General features: G+C 39.8%; 1 protein-coding gene and 1 pseudogene across 1 annotated transcript in view; one reads left to right on the top strand and one right to left on the bottom strand.

The window, feature by feature from the left end:
- The window catches only part of ssh2a (slingshot protein phosphatase 2a), a 168306-nt gene that overhangs the window by 129073 nt on the left and 17094 nt on the right, over positions 1-22139 (bottom strand). The gene's annotated exons all lie outside the window — the stretch shown is intronic.
- Positions 5338-6017, top strand: LOC140491254 (fibrinogen-like protein 1-like protein; annotated as a pseudogene).

The following is a 22139-nucleotide window of genomic DNA, read 5'->3' as shown; positions in this document are numbered from 1 at the left end:
CATGTTGTACATGTCCATAAAATTCTTCATGTGTATTTGCAACTCCTTTATAAACATTGCAGTTAGCTCAGTTAAGTCTGTTTCTACTGCATTCCAGATTACGTTAGCAAATTTTTCTTTGAACTTGCCTTTACCATTCAGGTTTGGATTTGACATTTTCTTCTGTTAAAGATTTATCAACCACTGGATATAATTAAAGGACAGAAAAGATTTTTAAAATTCAATACCAAAAAGGCAAATATACGGCCATTTCAATCATATGATATTTTGCAAACAGCAATGAGATGCATGACCAAATAATAATGGCGTTGCTGAAGGAAGGAGTATTCACAGAGATACCTGGAACACTCCGTACTTTGGTTGCAAACGACCATGTGCTAACCAAGTGTCATTTCTCACTCCCACACACACACAAACCAAAATCCTCCAGGATCATCTTTGCCCAAGATTTTCATAGTACCTCAGAAATCTCCACCATCATCCAGTTGAGCCCACAGATCTACACCCCTCCTTTAAATATATCTACAAATATACAAACTAGGAGCAAAAGTAGACCATTCAGCCCATCCAGCCTGCCCAGCCACTGAATAAGTTATTAGCCAATTTATATTTGGAATCCATATTTTTAATTACTCCTGATAGTGTTTCATTTCCTTGCCTAACAATAATGTATCTACTTCCACCTTAAAAATATGTAGACCATGCCATTATTGCCTTCTGAAGCACAGAATATCAAAGTCACAAAACAGGGAAAAAAAAATCTGCCACCTCACAATTTCAACTGCCACTCCCCCATATCCCAGTCTTTATTGAGTTATGTTGTTGTATAAAGCATACAACTTTAAAAAATGGCCACAATGAAACATATCCTAGCTGTAGGGGAATTCACCACCAGGTCTGGATTAAACTCATTTTTGTTCATGAGTACACTTTAAATGGTTAGCATAATAGGGATCACAAATGGCAAACTTAGTTGCTCATTCCCCCTCCACCCCAGTATTCTGGAAACTGAGAAAATAATTAATTACATGCCAGTTTTTCTTGTATATGATTCATCACCAGCATTTCAAGAATTTGTCAGAGATATTCAAAGCATTAGACACCCCAGAGATATTCAAAGCATTAAACAGTTAAAAGATTTAATTTACTCAAAAATAGGGGAAGCAGAAAAGAAATAATCAAGAAGGGACAGTATAAAATAATACTCTTCAGGTTCATGCAGCTAAGAACATTTATTTATCCACAGAATAATTAATGCACCAGATTAGTCTGTCATTGATATATCTTATTTTTAAAAACTGGCAAAATAGTTTTAATTCACCAATGCAAAGGTCAATAGGCAAGAGCAGAGGAAACGTTTGTAATAACATGGCTTCACTGAATTTTCTTAAACATCCCTCTCCTTCCAATGCATACATTGTTCAATGCAGTTAGAACTGTAGCAGAGAAGAACGCAAAATTAAAGGTCTGTATAGGTACTATATTTGGTCTGCAACAACAAGCAAACAGCAGCCTATATCAAAGCTCTTTCTCATTTAAAAATGAATTAAGTTTACTGATGTTTTTATAATGTGAAGCATACATCAAAATCTGCCATGCTGAATGCTGCCCAAGAAGCTTTGAGGTGCTAATTAGGATTGTTGTGATGTGCTATCAAGTATGTGGTATGATAATTATATTTTTCCCTCCCCCAACACAACACAACGTGGGAGTTTTAAGATTTCCTTCTTTGCCCAAATATGAACGGAGTTCCAAACTGGCCCAGTGGAATATCGACAATGTACTGTACACAGAGGAACTGAATGTGTGATGACAAATAGAAAATGTTCTTCCAGCAAATTCAAAATTCTACAAACTAGCTCTATTCATTACAAAATAATCACACCAATTGTGAGGGAACATGTGCCACCTTCATGTCAGCCTTCCTCCTTGGTACATCTTGAACAAAAGAAAATTCTTCAACATATCAATTCTCTTCCGATAAACAGAAAACACTCTTTGCTCAGTCCCTGAGGAATTGCTTGTCATTTTGGCTCATTACAAATATCAAGGCGTCAGCTGGCTAATCCCAACTGCAAACCTACACAGGATAATTTACTTAGCATATCAAATTGGAAGTATATAAAAGCAACTTGAGTGATTATCAGCAGCACTCCAAACAGGCTTATATTTTGCACAATTAAATGAAAATAACATTAAATAAATTAGAACATAGAACATAGAACATAGAACAATACAGCACAGAACAGGCCCTTCGGCCCACGATGTTGTGCCGAACTTCTATCCTAGATTAAGCACCCATCCATGTACCTATCCAAATGCCGCTTAAAGGTCGCCAATGAATCTGACTCTACCACTCCCACGGGCAGCGCATTCCATGCCCCCACCACTCTCTGGGTGAAGAACCCACCCCTGACATCTCCCCTATACCTTCCACCCTTCACCTTAAATTTATGTCCCCTTGTAACACTCTGTTGTACCCGGGGAAAAAGTTTCTGACTGTCTACTCTATCTATTCCTCTGATCATCTTATAAACCTCTATCAAGTCACCCCTCATCCTTCGCCGTTCCAACGAGAAAAGGCCGAGAACTCTCAACCTATCCTCGTACGACCTACTCTCCATTCCAGGCAACATCCTGGTAAATCTTCTCTGCACCCTCTCCAAAGCTTCCACATCTTTCCTAAAGTGAGGCGACCAGAACTGCACACAGTACTCCAAATGTGGCCTAACCAAAGTCCTGTACAGCTGCAACATCACCTCACGACTCTTGAATTCAATCCCTCTGCTAATGAACGATAATACTCCATAGGCCTTCTTACAAACTCTATCCACCTGAGTGGCAACCTTCAAAGATCTATGTACATAGACCCCAAGATCCCTCTGTTCCTCCACCTGACCAAGAACCCTACCATTAACCCTGTATTCCGCATTCTTATTTGTTCTTCCAAAATGGACAACTTCACACTTGGCAGGGTTGAACTCCATCTGCCACTCCTCAGCCCAGCTCTGCATCATATCTAAGTCCCTCTGCAGCCGACAACAGCCCTCCTCACTGTCCACAACTCCACCTATCTTTGTATCATCTGCAAATTTACTGACCCACCCTTCGACTCCCTCATCTAAGTCATTAATAAAAATTACAAACAGCAGAGGACCCAGAACTGATCCCTGCGGAACTCCACTTGTAACTGGACTCCATGCTGAATATTTACCATCTACTACCACTCTCTGACTTCGACCGGTTAGCCAGTTTTCTATCCAATTGGCCAAATTTCCCTCTATCCCATGCCTCCTGACTTTCCGCATAAGCCTACCATGGGGAACCTTATCAAATGCCTTACTAAAATCCATGTACACTACATCCACTGCTCTACCCTCATCCACATGCTTGGTCACCTCCTCGAAGAATTCAATAAGACTTGTAAGGCAAGACCTACCCTTCACAAATCCGTGCTGGCTGTCCCTAATCAAGCAGTGCCGTTCCAGATACTCGTAAATCCTATCCCTCAGTACCCTTTCCATTACTTTGCCTACCACAGAAGTAAGACTAACTGGCCTGTAATTCCCGGGGTTATCCCTATTCCCTTTTTTGAACAGGGGCACAACATTCGCTACTCTCCAGTCCCCTGGTACCACCCCCGTTGCCAGTGAAGACGAGAAGATCATTGCCAACGGTACTGCAATTTCCTCTCTTGCTTCCCACATAATCCTAGGATATATCCCGTCAGGCCCGGGGGACTTGTCTATCCTCAAGTTGTTCAAAATGTCCAACACATCTTCCTTCCTAACAGATATCTCTTCTAGCTTATCAGTCCGTTTCACACTCTCCTCTTCAACAATACAGTCCCTCTCGTTCGTAAATACTGAAGAGAAGTACTTGTTCAAGACCTCTCCTATCTCTTCCGACTCAATACACAGTCTCCCACCACTGTCCTTGATCGGACCTACCCTCGTTCTCGTCATTCTCAGGTTTCTCACATACGCATAGAATGCCTTGGGGTTATCCTTGATCCTATCCGCCAGGGATTTTTCATGCCCTCTCTTAGCTCTCCTAATCCCTTTCTTCAGGTCCCTTCTGGCTATCCTGTATCCCTCCACTGCTCTGTCTGAACCTTGTTTCCTCAACCTTATGTAAGCCTCCTTCTTCCTCTTTACTAGACATTCAACCTCCCTCGTCAACCAAGGCTCCCTCACACGACCATTTCTTAGGTCATATTATGGCAAAAGAACTGTACAGATTAATTAAAACATAGTATACTAATTAAAAGTCTATTTTGTTCAAAATACTGATATCATTTCACATAATATTCAAGTCTTTTTCATTTATAGAGTCATAGAGATGTATAGCATGGAAACAGACCCTTAGGTCCAACCCGCCCATGCCAACCAGCTATCCCAACCCAATCTAGTCCCACCTGCCAGCACCCACCCCATTTCCCTCGAAACCCTTCCTATTCATATACCCATCCAAATGCCTCTTAAATGTTGCAATTGAACCAGCCTCCACCACTTCCTCTGACAGCTCATTCCATACATGTACCACCCTGTGTGTGAAAACGTTGCCCCTTGTGTCTCTTTTACATCTTTCCCCTCTCACTCTAAACCTATGCCCTCTAGTTCTGGTGGACCTCAGGGAAAAGACTTTGCCTATTTATTCTATCCATGCCCCTCATAATTTTGTAAACCACTATAAGGTCACCCCTCAGCCTCCGACCTTCCAGGGAAATCAGCCCCAGCCTGTTCAGCCTCTCCCTATAGCCCAAATCTTCCAATCCTTGTGAATCTTTTCTGAACCCTTTCAAGTTTCACAAGAAGGAGACCAGAATTGCATGCAATATTCCAACAGTGGCCTAATCAATGTCCTTTACAGCCGCAACATGACCTCCCAACTCCTATACTCAATACTCTGAACGATAAGGAAAGCATACCAAACACCTTCTTCACTAGCCTATCTACCTGCTACTCCACTTTCAAGGAGCTATGAACCTACACTCCAAAGGTCTCTTTGCTCAGCAACACTCCCTAGGATCTTACCATTAAGGTGTATAAGTCCTGCTAAGATTTGCTTTCCCAAAATGCAGCATCTCACATAATATATCAGACCTGAGGATCAAAGTGCATAAATTTAAATGAATGAGAAATAGCTTTCAAAAGGTTATTAGAATGAATTTATTTGCAGAAAGACAAACATGCATGTGGAACATTTTCTCAAGCAAAGTAGTGAAGATAAATATATTAGATGGCTTGCTTCAATGAGATGAAAGGCCTTTAAGACTTTTTCATCCTTGAGTTACAAAACCTGGAGTTGTTCAGCTTATTGTATTCATTTGAGATGATGCTATTATTTGAGAGTGACCACAAACCTAGTTCCTTTCTTTCTAGGGATTATAGTGTATGGAATAAAACTGATATCGTGATTGTGTTGTTTTTAGTGCTACACGACTGCATAGAAATTATACGAAAGAACAGGAATGCTACTTCTGGGATTTTCGTCATTCAACCTGTCCAATCCCCTCCACTTGTGGTCAACTGGTTCAGGAGAAGCGACAGTGGCTGGATAGTGATTAAAAGTAGCACCAGAGGTAGCAAGATAACGTGGACGGAGAGCTGGACCACATATCAATATGGCTTTGGTGATGTACTTGAGTGATCACTGATTGGGTAATGAGTATATCCACTTTCTAACCAGACAAACTCATTACAAACAGAGAACAGAGTTTATAGATAATCATATTCCTCTTTTTACTTAGAACCTGAGAGTGGGAAGTACACAATCAGGTTTGGTCCATTTTCTGGGAATGTTATTGACCAAATGACCCAACTTAGAACCAATCAAATGATTGTTAACCAGGCTTTTACTACAAAGGATAATGATAACTACAATAGGTTTGTGCCACTGGCCATAGTGGATGATAGTTTGATGCCTGTGGTTATGCACAACTTAATAACAAGAATCCATACTGGTCTGGAATTTGCATTAAGAAAGTCACCATAATGGTTCAAGCACTGTGTTAACTGTGGCTTCACGAACAATATCAGTTTGTTTGTCACTTATTTATTCAGCGGCCATTAACATCACATTGCTATTGTCATGTTTTCCTCCTTCTCCTATTGATTTCTTCCAGGGCTTTGAGTGCAGGGACATCAGCTACTTTCTAGTATCCCTTTCAAGGGGCTGGTATTCATATAAATCTTGAAGCAAATGTGAAACCGTTGAACAAGAAAAGCATTGCATCGAATGGTGTTCTTCCTTCAGCTGCAAGCCACATCAACAACACCCTTGATTCGCAGTATTTAAATATAGAATTCGTAGCACTAACATTTCTAAGATTAGTCAAATTAGAACTGGCTGAGGTTTAAAATTTGTGCAGTTCTCTATCCCAATTCTTAAAATTCTAACTTCTGTTCTTCTTTTCACTCTGGATCTGTGCCTTCCTCCTTCTTTGCCACACTACTGACAATGGCGCTGTTAGCTGCTCTCTCAAATTTCATAATCCATTTAGCTGCATTGACCTCTTCTACCTCAACATTTTTGTCTCACCTTACTCATGCTCTCCTTTACAAATCTCCTTGAACCCACATCTCCCATCAAGCCACACATGTCCCTTCTGAACTATTTTACTGTTAAATATCCAATGTTTAACTATGAAGCACCTTGGGACTTCTACTTCCACAGGAAAAGTTTAAAAAATTTCCTTGAAAGCAAAATCCTGTCAATGCTGGATGTCTAAAATAAAAACAAAACATGCTGGAAAAACTCAGCAGCTTTAGCAGCATCTGTGGAAAACAGAGTCAACATCGAGTCAGGTATGACTTCTTCTGAAGATATATTTCATTTGAAACGAACTGTTTTTCTCTCCACAGATTCTGTAGCTTCTTTAAAATGTTACTTCACAGATGAAATCCTAAACAACGGCCTGTTCTCACATCAGCAGTGCCCTCAGTGACCTTCATCAATTCGTGATGCCCCAATGCTTCAAATTTGAAGCAGTCGAAATGCATTTTATCTCTCGATTTTTTTTGCAGTGGTCTCTTGGAGAACTCTTCTTCATCTATTTGGTTCATGTTTCAAATAAAATTCCAGCCAGCCCCTGCCTCATACCTCCACAAGTTATAATTAATTCAAACCACACAAATGTCACACTTGTGCTGCCTCCACGCTGGCCAGAGTGGTTTGTTCCACTGTACAGAGTGAATTAACCACATCTTCCAATCCTAATTTCTAATTTTCATACCTTCAGTAATAAATGTCTTGATCTCTTCTCCATCATTAACAGCTTCTTTTAGCCTCAAGATGATGCCCTCTGGATCTTCTTCTGCCATTTCCCCTTGTGTTCAAAATCTTTTGCATCAGTTGCGATCCTGGTTCACATACTAAGTATTATAATTTGTGGTCTTTTCCCAGCTTGCTTAGGATATGCTTTTCTCTCTCACTAAATATCCTCAGAGGCATCTTGGCTTATGTCTTACGCCAACAAAAGTAAAAAAAAGTTAGTCACGGTATTGTGCCTGTCTTTCAGACTCAATTTACACACATCACAACTGTAATTCTTATCTCTCTCACCACCCATCAGTAAAAAGGAACTAAGTATTTCATAGAAATATTTTCCGAAACTTGTGTCTGAACAACACTGCTAATTTTGCAGTGAATCTTGCCATGATATACAATTCTATTTGTTTGAATTTAGGTGATAAACAGGTCCTACACATATTAAATTTTCCAAGAAGGCCACAGGTGCAGACTTTATCAAAACAGAGGGAGTGCTGGATTGCTACAGACACTCCAGACAAATTGACACTATGCTTACATTCATTAGGAATATAAAGCTTAACTCCACAATCAAATTAAGTGATTTATTTTTCGCCTCTCCTCTTGAAAATGCCCACAGTGATTAGGACATGGCTTTGAAGCAACAAAAGCCAGGAATGTTCCAATCTAAAGTAAGTTAAAGGTCGACAGAAGTTGTTGAGCAATGTATGATGATTATAAATTTTAATTTCATTTGGTTTGTTGACGATGGAATAATGTTCATAACAATTGCCTACACCTGTTAAGGCAGTAATATCAGAAGAAAATAAATGTGGTATCCAATATCCATTCAATTTGTTCAAGAACTACACTGGCAGTAACTGCGCTAAAATACCTTACAAACTGATCAATTTTCAAGTTTATAGACTAGCCAATCCATGTTTTACCCCAAATATTCATGTCAGAGACGGAAGGGCATTTCTTATAAGTCACTAACTGTTCTGATGCCAGCATAAAATTATTGTGGACAATGTTAATTCTTGGCTTAGATAGTCTCATCCCTGCAGCACATCCTATAGATTATTTATTCCAGATCCTCTTTCAAAGATAGAGCATGGCACGGCCGGTCAGGCAACATCCGAGGAAGAGGAGAGTCGACGTTTCAGGCATAAGCCTCATTCCTGATGAAGGGTTTATGAGCCAAGGGGGCTGAGAGATAAATGGGAGGGGAGGGGTGGGGAAAGGTAACTGGGAGTGCAATAGGTAGATGAAGGTGGGGGTGAAAGTTATAGGTCAGAGAGGAGGGTAGAGCAGATAGTGGGAAGGAAAACGGACAGATGAGCGCTGTGAAGAGTTGGAAGGTTGGGACTGGGATAAGATGGGGGAGGGGAAATGGGGAAATTGGTGAAATCCACATTGTTCCCATGTGGTTGGAAGGTCCCAAGGCGAAAGATGAAGCGTTCTTCCTCCAGGGGTCAGATAGTTAGGGTTTGGGGATGAGAAGGCCCAGGACTTGCATGTCCTTGGCAGAGCAGGAGGGAACGTTAAAGTGAACAATCACAGGGCAGTGGGGTTGGTATGTGCAGGTGTCTCAAAGATGTTACCTCAAACTAAGTGCAAGTTGGCGTCCTGCCTCCCCAACGTAGAGATGATCACATCAGGTGTAACAGATGCATTAGGTCACAGCTGTGGAAGTACAGGTAAATTTCTGTTGGATGTGGAAGGATCTTTTGGGGCCTTGGACAGAGGTGGGGGTGTTGGTGGTGGGCACCGGTTTTGCACTTCTTGCAATGGCAAGTGAGAGGACGGTAGGTTGGAGAGGACATGAACCTAACAAGGGAGTCATGGAGGGAATGGTCTGTTGCACCCAAAGCCATCTCCTCTACACTGGGGAGACAGGACGCCAACTTGAGGATCATTTCAGAGAACATCTCTAGGACACCCACACTGACCAACCCCACCACCTTGTGGCTGAACACTTCAACTGCCCCTCCCACTTTGCCAAGGACATGCAGATTCTGGGCCTCCGCCATCAACAAACACGAACAACCCAATGCCTGGAGGAAGAACGTGTCATCGTTCACCTTGGGACACTCCAACTACATAGGATCAATGTGGATTTCACCAGTTACCCTATTTCCCCTCTCACCCCCACCTTACCCCAGTCCCAACCTTTCAACTTGCCACCGCCCTCTTGAACGCTGCTACTTATCCATCTTCCTTCCCACCTTTCTGCTTTACCCTATCACTCCCCCTACCTTCATCTACCTATCGCATTCCCAGCTACCTTCCCCACCACCCCAGCCCCACCCCTCTCCAATTTATCACTCAGCCCCCTTGGCCCACAAGTCTTATTCCTGATGAAGGGCTTATGCCTGAAACGTCGGTTCTCCTGCTCCTCGGATGCTGCCTCACCGGCCGTGCTCTTCCAGCGCCACACTCATCTTCTCCTTTTCCAAAAGGTAGTTTGCACGACTATAAGTGGCAATGTATAAAATGTTACAATTTTCTTTAAATCAGCAGGTGGAAGAGGACCTTCATGTTGGCAAGAATTGCACCACCAGCCTGAATGGAGGAATAGAAGATAATCATTCTTGAAGGCAGCAGGAAGGACTGTACTGTAATCAACCGAGTCAAAGGGAAACAGATATCCCTTAATAAAAACTTGTTTAAAAAAAATTGCTTAAATAATTCCTAATAATGTTTGTCTTTTTGGTGTGTTTTTTGAAGTTGATTCCTTTTCAAAGCATTTCATTCAGTTTTCTTCATAGACATAAATGAGACAACATCTCATCATTTATAACCTCTGAGATAGACTAAACAAAAAATCTGTCATGTGAATCGGATTGCAGAGGAATCTTTCAAATGCTCTCATGAACAAGGGGACCCTTTTAAGTAATGTTGTGAATCAATGTCTGCAGAGGTTCAAATGGTTTTGAAAGATGTAAAATATGAAACAAACAATCCAACAAAAGCAATACTGCAGAAAATATAAATACTTTCCATACTTTTCATGATTAAGTCAATTATTCTGAAGTAACCTTTTGGAATAATTTAAAAGATCAGAATATTGATCCAAATCAAAAGGAGGAAAACAAAGGAAAATACATATGAACCTACAGGTTAGCAATAGGAGTAAGCTAATGGACCACTCAAGCCTGTTCTGCTATTTAATAAGATCATAGCTGTTCTGATTGTAACTTCAACTTCACAACAACATTTTCTACATTTTTCTCCCTGAAGCAGAAGCCATGCGTTAGCATACTGACTGATGTGCATTGAGCTTCCCAGTTTCTGAGGATGTGGCTCCACATTCCCACCAACTCCAGATAACCTTCCATCCTCTTGCTTACCAAGCATCTATCCATCTCTGCCTTAAGAATATTTAAAGAGTCTGCTGCCACTGTCTTTTCTAAAATAGAATTCCAAGACTAAACTAAAAGAAAGGTTGTTGCCTCAGCGTGGTCTTAAATAGGTATGCCTTATTTTTAAAATGTGTCTCCTAGTTCTAGATTTTACCACAAAGAAAACATGGCTTCACATTGACCTAGTCTGGAACCCTCAGGGTCACACGCTTCTCAACAAAATCACCTCACCCTAGTAAACACCAGCAGATTCAAGCATAGCCTATCCACCCATACTCATTAGGCAACCCACTCCTTCCAGGTATTAGTTTGGGAAATCTTGTCTGAACTACTTGCAATGCATTTTGTTATTGACCAGGCCAAACCCCCTCAAAATAGATTAAGATGACAGCCTAGACCTTAACTTTTTCTTGAAGTGCCAGGCATTGCGTTCCAGATGCAATTCAATGGATCAAACTACCAATCTTGAAGCAAAACTTACTTCATTCATACATTTAAAAGACAACAAAAGAAGGAAGAAATTGGAATAACTAAACTTAACAGATTAATACATTGTTTTACTAAATTAACTGTTTCGATATAGTAACGTCCCATAACATACCTTTAACAAAGTCTGTTTCACTGAATTTGCCTGTCTCGTATGCAACTCAAGTAGCAGGAAGAGAACTCCCAGCTCTTAGTTGTAATCGAGAGGAAAAAACAGCTACATCCAGTTTTGAAGAGCCCAGCAGTAACTGCTACTGAAAGATTAAAGCTAAAAATGCTGGTTCTGAGAGGGTTTGAACCCACCCATTCAGGGTGCTTCGATTGTTCCAACTTGCAGTTTACTTTATTGGATTCATATTGACAGCTCGAAATCACTGTCCTAAAATCTCTCAAAAAAAGGTCGAAATACACCTCTTAAATTCATAGAATTGTCACAATTTGCATACTTCCTTAATTAAGGAACCAATACTGTACAGCATTCCCAACATGGTCTCGCCATTCTCCTGTATAAAGCTGAAGCATAAACCTCTTTACTTTTGTATTCAGTTGCCCACAATGAAATTCCATTAGCATTCCTAATTACTTACCAGCATATTAACCCTGCGATTCATTCACTAGGACCACCATTGCCTTCTGCATCCTCCTACCACTAAAATAAATAGCTCTATTTCTTCCAATCAAAATGGACAATTTCACATTTGCCAGATTTTTGCCCATTCACTTCATCTATCTGTATCCTTCTGGAGGCTTACAGATTCCTCTTTACAACTTCCTCTTTACAACTACTTTGCTGTCTATCTTTGTGTGAAAGTTAGCAATATAACAATATACCCCTATGAAAGTCATTTATACAAATTCTAAAACATCTAGGCCTAGCACAGACACCCAGAGCATACCACTCATAGAATCCCTGCACAGTGTGGAAGCAGGTCATTTGGCTCGGGTCCACAGGGACCTTCCAACAGCACCCCACTCTGTCCTTGTAACTCTGTATTCCTATGTCCAATCCACCTAATTTATACAGTCTTGAACTGTGGGAGGAATCTGGAGCACCTGAGAGGGATCCCATGCAGTCATGGCAAGAATGTGCTAACTTCACACAGTCAGTTGCCGGAGGGAGGAAACAAACCTGTATCCCTGGTGCTATGAGGCAGCAATGCTAGCCACTGAGCCACCATATTGTGCTATCAAGACTGTCATGCTGAATTTAACGTCAACATCTGCTGGAGATAAGCGGATCATCACCATAAGAAGTGCTTTATCTTAATTTTGCCATTACAAGAACATGGCGACTCAAAGCCAAGCATTATCAATCATGATAAGAAGCAAACACATTTCTTACAGAGGTGCTCAATGGTGTAACAATTTCTGCTGCTTCTTACTGTTATGATCAACAAACAAAAATAGAAGTTGCTGGAAAAGCTCATGATTTGGAGATGCTGGTGTTGGACTGGGGTGCACAAAGTTAAAAATCACACAACACCAGGTTATAGTCCAACAGGTCCACACCACCTGATGAAGGAGTAGCGCTCCGAAAGCTAGTGTGCTTCCAATTAAAACTGTTGGACTATAACCTGGTGTGTGATTCTTAACCTTGGAAAAGCTCAGCAGGTCTGGCAGCATCTGTGCAGAGAAAGCAAAACTAACATTTCGGGTCTGGTGACATTTCCTCAGAACTGGTATTATGATCCCAGAACAGACAGCTAAACTTCTGTTATTATTTTGTTATCTGGCTAGGGACCATTAACCACCTTGCCAAACAGAAAAACATCATCAATTTTTGCCTACTGTTTATTTTCATTAGCTAGCCATTCTTCTAACCATGCTAACATTTTTCACAACCTTTATTTTTCATAACAACCTCTGATGTTGCATTTAATCAAATGTCCTCAACCTAGATTATTGCTTTAAGAACATCAATAAATTAGTTAAATGTCATAGTTAAGCTATTCGGCCCATTTAACATGAATTTCTCCAAGTGCCAAGTACATTAAGTCTCAGTATGTCAGCATGAACATGCTCATGAGATCATCACTGTATCATAGCATGTGACCAGAAGATATTAGGTCTCAGACTCCATCTTAACTTAGGCTATTTGAAGCATGACACGCTGCGGGAAGCTTACTACGTTTTGCAACCAAATAGCTAAAATGTGCACCCATACACTGAAGTGCCTGTGACGAAATATCTGTATACATTAGGAAGCTGTAATAAACAAACATTCCCTGCAGTGTGGAAGCAGGCCATTCATCCCATGTCCATGCCAATCCTCCAAAGAGCATCCCATCCCAACCTAGCAGCCCCCCCCCCCCCCCAACCCTGCATTTCCCATGACTAATTCACCTAGCCTGCACATCCCTGGCCGCTATAGGGTAATTCAGCATGGCCAATTCCCGTAACCTGCACATCTTTGATTGTGGGAGGAAACCCAGACAGACAAGGGGAGAATGAGCGAATTCCACAGACAGTTGCCCAACGCTGGAACTGAAATCGGGTCCCTAGTGCTGTGAGGCAGCCGCGCTAATGACTGAGTCACCATGTTGCCCCATCTGGGAATCTTTCAATATCAATGTACCCTAGTTTGTTATGTCATGAGGGATAACAAGCATTGTCAAATCAAATAAAGATATCTCTCCGGAGACAAAAACACACATCAGTGCCATATTATATCATCAATAATAGATTCTAATATTTTTCCTCAATGAAAGATGTTAGCTAACTGGCTTGTAGTCCTGTTCTCCAACTCTCTGCTTTTTTCAATGAAGCAGTTGTTTTTGTTATTTTCCAATCTAATGGAACCTTCCCAAAATCTAGGGAATTTTGGAAACTCAAAACCAACAAATTAACTACCTCTTTAGGCACTTCTTTTTAATTATAGTCAGCTAGCATTTCCAAAAATGTCCTCAGTACTACTTCCCGAGTTTGGAATTTTCCAAAGTTTTTCTTAACTTACAATTATTTCTCAGGATGTTAGACTTGTATCCCTTATAGCAAAGAGTGATGCAATACACCCGTTCAACTCATCTGCCAACTCATTCTTCTCCATAACTAAATTCCCCAGACTCATTTTCTGGAGGACAATCATTGTGTGAATTCCTTCCCTTATTAAACTGCACAAAAACTTAGTGTTTTTGGACATTGAGATAATTTTCTCACTGATTTGACATTCATTAACATTTTCATCATGTTTTGCTTTTTAAAAAAATATTCTATTCAATCTGCCATCTGTCTTTGCACAATTACATGATTTTGTTTGTTTGATATAATCTTTAGCTTTAACTTAACTAAATTGCAGATGGTGGGCCTGTCCCTTGGAACTGCTTTTTCTCATCGGAATGTACTTTCTCAATTTGACCCATCCCATAACCTAATTTGTAATGAACTGATCATTGGGGGGGCTGGGGGAGGAGTCTGATGGTACAGTAGTCATAAACAATAGGTTTGATAATATTCAGGATGCTTTAGGAAATTAGAGCAAAAGCAAGTGTAAGTCACTGAATATTTTTCAGTCCATTAAACTGGAAGGCCAGGCCTGAAAAGTGGAAGAAACAAAGACTAAATATTGAACACATTTTACAAAAAGGCCAAAAAATAAGCATGATTCCGAGAACCTAGTTATGTAGTGGAAAAATTCTAAATTAAAGGAAGTTTATTTTGAAAGTATGATTCTACAATAACAAAAAAAAAAGTCAGGCTTATGAGATGCAGATCATACAAATGAAAGTTTTTACACAGGGAATGGAATTAATGCATATTAATAATGTCTTGGATGTAGGAATGATGACAAGGTAGTACTTACAATTAAAGATTGGGGATCAGAAAGCACAAACTGAGGGTAAATTTCAGGTAACCATGCCCCAACAAGATATGGGAAACAATAAAAATTGGCAATGAAAGTGAATATAAAAAGGTATTAACAGTTATTTTTAAATAGTTTCAGAAGTTGAATGTATGGATTTATACCCAAAGTCAAAGTAAACAGGGGTTTGAAAAAACTCAGAAAAGATTCAGCAGAGGGGAATTTATTTGTAAACTGATGACAATCCCTATTTGATGCTTAGCCGATCCTTTGCTAAATAAGGCATTGCATTAAATGAAAAAAATTAAAAATCATTAAAGTAGTTTACCAATATTTAATGTACAGTACTCAATGTAATACTGCAATTGCACTAACGAGTAAAACATTTACTTTATAAAAGAGGGAATAGAATTTAGGTTTGAAAATCTGATACGACACTGGAAAATATTAGTCAAACCACAAATTGAAACCATATACAGAGGAACCTCAATTATCCGGATATCAATTATCCAAATTTCGGATTATCTGAAGATGATCTCAAGGTCCTGCAAAAACATTACATCAAAGAGGTATGTGTATTCAATTTACCCATACTGAAGAACATGTGAAAATGCTGGCAAAAACAAAGAAACACAAGCACCTCAAGCATCAGCCACTGGATATTTTTTAGATAAGGGTTACTTACACAACCCTTTGCAAAAGTAAGTGTTTTCACTACTCCAGTCACTTTACCGGGCCGCTCATGAAAAAAAATGGCAGAGAAAAGTAAATGCATGCGCGAGGCAGTGCTTCTGTCTTTCTATCGCCACAATGAGTTTCCAGAAACTGACAAATGCTCATGCGACCGCAGAAGCTGTTTGGGACCTTGTTTATTGCTGGGATTTCATACACATACAGTATTTATGTGATGGTAAGGGTTTAGTCCTTCTCAGTTTAACCTGTAATTTGCAGAATGCAAAGGTTAGTTTGTTTAAATAGCAGACTCATTAAAATTATAGATTTAAACAAAATCTCCTTAAGAGCACAGCGTTAGATCAGTATGGCTTCCCTTGTTGAAGGTAAAATCGAATATCCAAACGAAAGTGTCCGCCCATCTCGATGCTACCACATTGGATCTTAACCATATAAAAATAAGAAATATTTTAACAAAAGCACAAATAAAAGAAGTAAAGTGCATTAATTGGAAAAGGGACTACAGTGATTATTTTGCCATGTTAAATTAATGGTGTTTTTGGTTATCTAAAATGGACTTAGTCACCAAAATACAAAAAAACTCTAAAATGCAGATGGCTGATTTGTGTTTCATCAACAATAAGTAGTCACACTACAATTCCCTTTTTATTAAGTTCGAAATATCAATCAGAACTCAGATGCATTACATAATCTGCTTTTCCCTTTGCATGTTGTGTGGTCAAGGTCAGACTGACCTGTGACACACTGAAATTGAAAAACAATGGCCCTTAAAAACCTCACTGGCACTTATTATATATTTGATTGAGAAAACATTTCAGTAATGCTTTACCATGCAACATCACTTCTGATTTGTCTGATGATAATAATAATAAAGTAAGCTTGACAATAAATAACTACAGACTTTTATCCGATACATTCGCAGCTTCCATATTTCTTAGCACTGACTGACAACAGGAAATATCGATGCTGTGAATATGAATAAAGACTAAGTGTGAATAAATAGAGATCTGTGCCCATTTATTAATTACCACAGAGAATGCCAAGAGTTTTTTTTTCTTTTAGTTACAGCATCCTCCCTCTCCATTCATGGTCACAATCATGGCTATAAAGAAAGAACACAGGAAGTAGATTCTTTGTCCACAGCTATTTGTTTAGTACTTTTGGCAATATTTCATCCATCTCTCCAGCAGGAAAATGTGTGTTAAACTCTGACTTTTTGCACAGAGGCATCCTTTGCTTTACCACCAAGTGTTACAATATATCTTTCTGGAGACCCATTTACAGAACCCAGCTACAACATATGCCGAAACCCAAAAGGTAGTCACCATTTTTTAGTTAACATTTTAAAATATAAAAAATTCTTTGGTTAAAAGTTACGAGTATACAGATAATACTCAAGTATCTACAAGATGATCTATACTCCAACAAGAAAAAGAAACAGCTATTTTACTTTTCCAAGCAATATACAGTATCTTTAACTTAATAAAGCAACTCAAGACTATTACAGTACAACAAAAATAGGAGGAAGCAACACAAAAAAAAAAGACACTAGGGCAGATGATGATCAAAGGCTTGATCAAAGATATAGATTTTAAAGAACATCTTAGAGTAGCAAGGCAAGATAGACAGGTGGAGAAGCACATGGAGGAAATTGCACAGCTCAAGTCCCAAGCAAATGAAGTCCACCAATAGTGCAGCAATTAAAATCAGGATGGTCTCAAGGCCTAAATTAGATTACCGATATTATGGACGTTTGTAAAATCAAAGAAAATGGTAGAGCAAGGTCAGAGTGGGAGTTGTAAAACAAGGATGGGAATTTTAAAATTAGGATGTTACCTGGTTGGGAGTCAATGTATTTTCTGGCAGTTCAGAGGTGAAGAAAACTGGACTTTCTGTAAGTGAAGATATAGTTGGATGGACTTGAACCTAACTACTGGTTAGTCCATAAACTCCTCTCACGTTGTTGGGAGACAGGGGAAAGAGAGATTTAAGATGATGATCAGCAATGGAGAAAAACAAAGCGAGGAGTTGTTCTGCATTCCAGAAGTGAGTATTGAACCCTTGCTGTCATCATCACTATCCATCACAAACACAGCTGTCCAGCCAACTGGACTAACTACCCCTTAATTGGGATACATGAAGAACAACGATAAGCAAACTAGAGAAAATCATATAGGAGAAAGTGAGGACTGGAGATGTTGGAGATCAGAGCTGAAAATGTATTGCTGGAAAAGCATAGCAGGTTAGGCAGCATCCAAGGAGCTGAAGAAGGGCTTATGCCCGAAACGTCGATTCTCCTGCTCCTTGGATGCTGCCTGACCTGCTGCGCTTTTCCAGCAACACATTTTAGTAGAGAAAATCATATTCACCATCTCTATCACAGTACCATTATGACACAAGTGAACTCTCTTCCCCTTCTATGCCAAAAGGAAAATCTGGTTAAACTAACAGAACTAGAGTCTTGCAGTGCTGGAAGCTCTGCCTGCTGAAGGCCAACTTATTCATCACTTTTCCTGTTTATTCTCCAATTCTTGTCTTAATTTACTGCAAGCAACATTAAGCACATAGAACTGTACAGTACAGGAACAGGCCCTTTGACCAATGATGCTGCACTGAACACGATGCCAAATTAAATTAATCCCTTCTGCCTTGGGATTCTCTTGTCAAGGTTATATCATGGCCTGTTCTTGTTCTCCTAATTCCCTTCTTCAGTTCTTTCCTGCTTTCTTTATCTTCTCCATGGGCCCTATTCGAATTTAGCTTCCTAAACTCCACATCTGTTTTTTTTCCCCTTTTGACCAAATTCACATCCTTCCTCATCATCCAAGGGTCCCTTACCTTGCCATCCTTGGTATTCCACTTTACTGGAACATGCTGGTCTTGAACTCTGATCAGGAGGTCTTTAAACAACTGCCACATGCGGACTTGCCCGATAACAGCTCCTCCCAATTACCATACCCTAGCTCCTGCCTAATACTGATGTAATTTCCCCTCCCCCACTTTAGTATCTTCCCACAAGGTCCCGACTTATCCTTATTCATAACTGTCTTAAAACTTAAGGAGTTGTGATCACTGCTTCCAAAGTTCTCTCCCACTAAAAAGGTCAGTCATCTGGCCAGGTTCATTAGCCAATACAAGGTTCAGAATGGCCCCTCTTCTAGTTGGACTATCCACATACTATTTCAAGAAATCCTCTTGGATGCACCTAAATACAGCCCCATCTCAGCCTCTTGCTGGAAGGGAATCCCAGTCAACACTGGGGAAGCTGAAGTCCCCCACTATGGCAGCTGTGTTGTTACTGCATCTTTCCATAAACTGCCTATACATTTGTTCCTCAAAGTCTCAGCGACTGTTCGGGAGCCTATAGAACAATCTTATTAGTGTGACTGCACACACCTTATTTTTGAGTTCTTAACCATATTGCCTCAGCGGATGAGCCCTCCAGTATGTCCTCAGAGTGCAGATACGACATTCTCCATGATCTTCCACCTCTTTTGCCTTCCTCTCTCTCTCATCCAAAATAACGAAAACCTGGAACGATAAGCAGCCAGTCCTGCCCCTCTCTCAATCAAGTCTCTGTAATGGCCACAACATCACAGTCCCAAGTACTGATTCTGACTGTAAACTCATCTGCTTTACTTACAATACTCCTTGTGTTGAAATAAACACACTTCAGTCCATTAGTACCATGATGTTCATTCACCTGTCTCTGCCTGCCCTTCCTTTCTGGTCCTATTATCTACCATCACCTCAATCCCTCCACTTGCTGACCTGCTGCCATGCTTCCCAGCCCCCTGCCATTCTAGTTTAAACCCTCCCGAATAGCACTAGCAAACCTACCTGCGAATATATTGGCTCCCCTCCAGTCAATACAATTTAGAAAATATAATAAATAATTTTAAAAGATTGTAAGTATCACAAAAAAATTCAGTTATTTCTAAAGGTAAAAGCTTTTGCCCATAATTGCTCCAGAAATAACATCATGTTGCATTAATTAGCAGTTACCTTGGAAACAAAGTCTTTAAAGGTATCACAGAGCCAAAAAAGCATTGAATCTAACCATGACAGTAACCATGCTTCAACTGGATATTACAGGGCAAAAACAACAGAACATTCCTTGTGAAGTTTTTTTTTGGGGGGGGCGCTATGGGTAGAGTAGAAGGGTTGACTAGAGATCTCTACAAAAAAATGTATTTTTGTGACATGCATTTACATCAGCAATTTTTCACAGCACCTATCTCTTAGGGGGAAAAAAAAGTTAAAACTCACAATTCCCATCTGTAAGCTTACATTTTATATCCTATTCTTCTTTCTTCTCTTGTTAATCTATGATACAGTATACAGAATAAAAAGGGTGAAAAACTTCAGCATAACTAGAAACTAAAAAAAAGCCAAACATATATATTTTTCACTCAGTACATTTGTTGTCTTTTGAAGTAATTCCCAGCGTAGTTACTTTCATGACATTACAATAAAAGAATAATAAATATTAATTGTTGTGTGGGGATTTAGACTTAAAACTGCAAAGTTCTTTGTGTATTTGTGAAGTGAATAACAAGCTAGTGCAAAATCAATTGGTTCCTTTGAATTTTGACTCCCTTCAGAAGACACACGCATGCTCGGTTTTGTGTGTGTGTGTGTGTGTGTGTGTGTGTGTGTGTGTGTGTGTGTGTGTGAGAGAAGAAGGAGAACAGAATACTTGTTTCCAGCAGCTTGTAAACATTGTATTGAAGCCAATAAAATCCATGAAAACAAAACACAGCTTTAAGTAACACAGGGACAAAAGAGAGTCAAGCCCTGCCCACAGAATAATGAGCTAATGTTTCAACATTGCTCTTCACCTTTTTTGGCAAGATGAATCAGCACAGATGGCACAAACATCTACGCAATCTGAACAAGTCACTCACATCTTCCCTGAGACGTAAGAAATTGGAAAGAGACAAAGTCTTATTAGATTATTGGTTTTGTGCACAGATAACTCCTATCAAATGTACTCTTAAAGCATGAGAAGCTATATTTGAAGAGTTATTTTAGAACATGTTCTTGTTAGAAAGAGTTCTTGTTAGATTAGTTGGCAAAGTGGAGAGTGTGAGATTCTGAATAGCGCCAATATCATAGGTTGGACTTCTGTTCTAGCTGAAGTAGTCTCTGGCCTGGGTCCTCACACTGCCTAAACAGTGGAAATCAACTGCAAACCACCACTGATAAAACGGCCAAGGAAATCATTCAGAATAAACCATTAGGATTAAAGGTTCTGCGTTCAAGCAGAGCACACAAACAACTGATGAAAAGGTACTTTTTGAACAAATATGAATCCACACAACTAATGGCCTATACAACACCAACCTGACTTGAACACAGATCACCAATCTTCCAATCATTGTATCAATATCCAGCAACTTCCCACCTAGCAGCACTGAGTGGACCCTAACCAAAACAGCAGCATGGCTTATGAAGGTGGCTCAGTTCTACAGCTTGGAGGACATGCTAGTAATATTTTAAACAAATAGATGTACAGCACTGAAACAGACCCTTCGAACCAACTTGTCCATGCCAACTAGATATCCTAACCTAACCTAGTTCCATTTGCCAGCAATTGGCTCATATCCCTCTAAACCCTTCCTATTCATATACCCATCTAGATGCCTTTTAAACGTTGTAATTGTACCAACCTCCACCCACTTCCTCTGGCAGTAGCACCACCCTTTGTGTGTGAAAATTGCCCCTTAGGTTCTTTTTATATCTTTCCCCTCTCACTCTAAACCTACATGCTCTAGTTCTGGACTTCCCCCCCACCCCAGGGAAAAGACCTTGTCTATTTACCCTATTCCTCATGGATAGCCTCCAACGCTCCAGGGAAAACAGCCACAGCCTATTCAGCCTCTCCCGAAAGCTCAAACCCTCCAACCCTGGCAACATAATTGTAAATCTTTTCTGAACCCTTTGAAGGTTCACAACATCCTTCCAACTGAAGTGAGATTAGAATTGCACACAATATTTCAGAAGTGACCTAATCAACGCCCTGTACAGCACAACATGACTTCCCAATGAGGGAAATAATTTGAAGAATAAGTGACAGTAGTTTAAGGAAATTGGAGAGCTTGTGCCAAGAACAAAGGGTCTATATTATATTGATTAAAATGTTCAACACTTCAAACTACAATGAAGTTTCTTTGCTGTGCAGTATCATAGTAGATAAGTAATAATCTGGAATATTTACTCAAAAGAAACAAAGTGTGTTCTCTCATTGTTGTAACATTGAACAAAAGTAGCTTAAAATTCTTTGGCTTCTCTTACGTTAGCAGAGCAGTAATGATATCTGTAAGGCCGGTTGCAAAGTCCCTCAGCCGGAAAAAAATTTAAACAATCGGAGAGTTCACATGTGGGCATTGTGTAAGTTTTGTGTTTGGCCAACTCAAGTAATTGAGCTTTCAAAGCATCGAAAATGTTCAAAATGGTAATGTGATTAAAATCTTAGTGGAACTTTTTTTGACAAGGTACGTGGTATTGTACTCCATAAAGATATAAATGGTTTCAGAAAGGAA

Source organism: Chiloscyllium punctatum, chromosome 19, assembly GCF_047496795.1.
Source record: "Chiloscyllium punctatum isolate Juve2018m chromosome 19, sChiPun1.3, whole genome shotgun sequence".
Lineage (NCBI taxonomy): Eukaryota > Metazoa > Chordata > Chondrichthyes > Orectolobiformes > Hemiscylliidae > Chiloscyllium > Chiloscyllium punctatum.
This window is presented reverse-complemented; position numbering and strand designations above follow the sequence as displayed.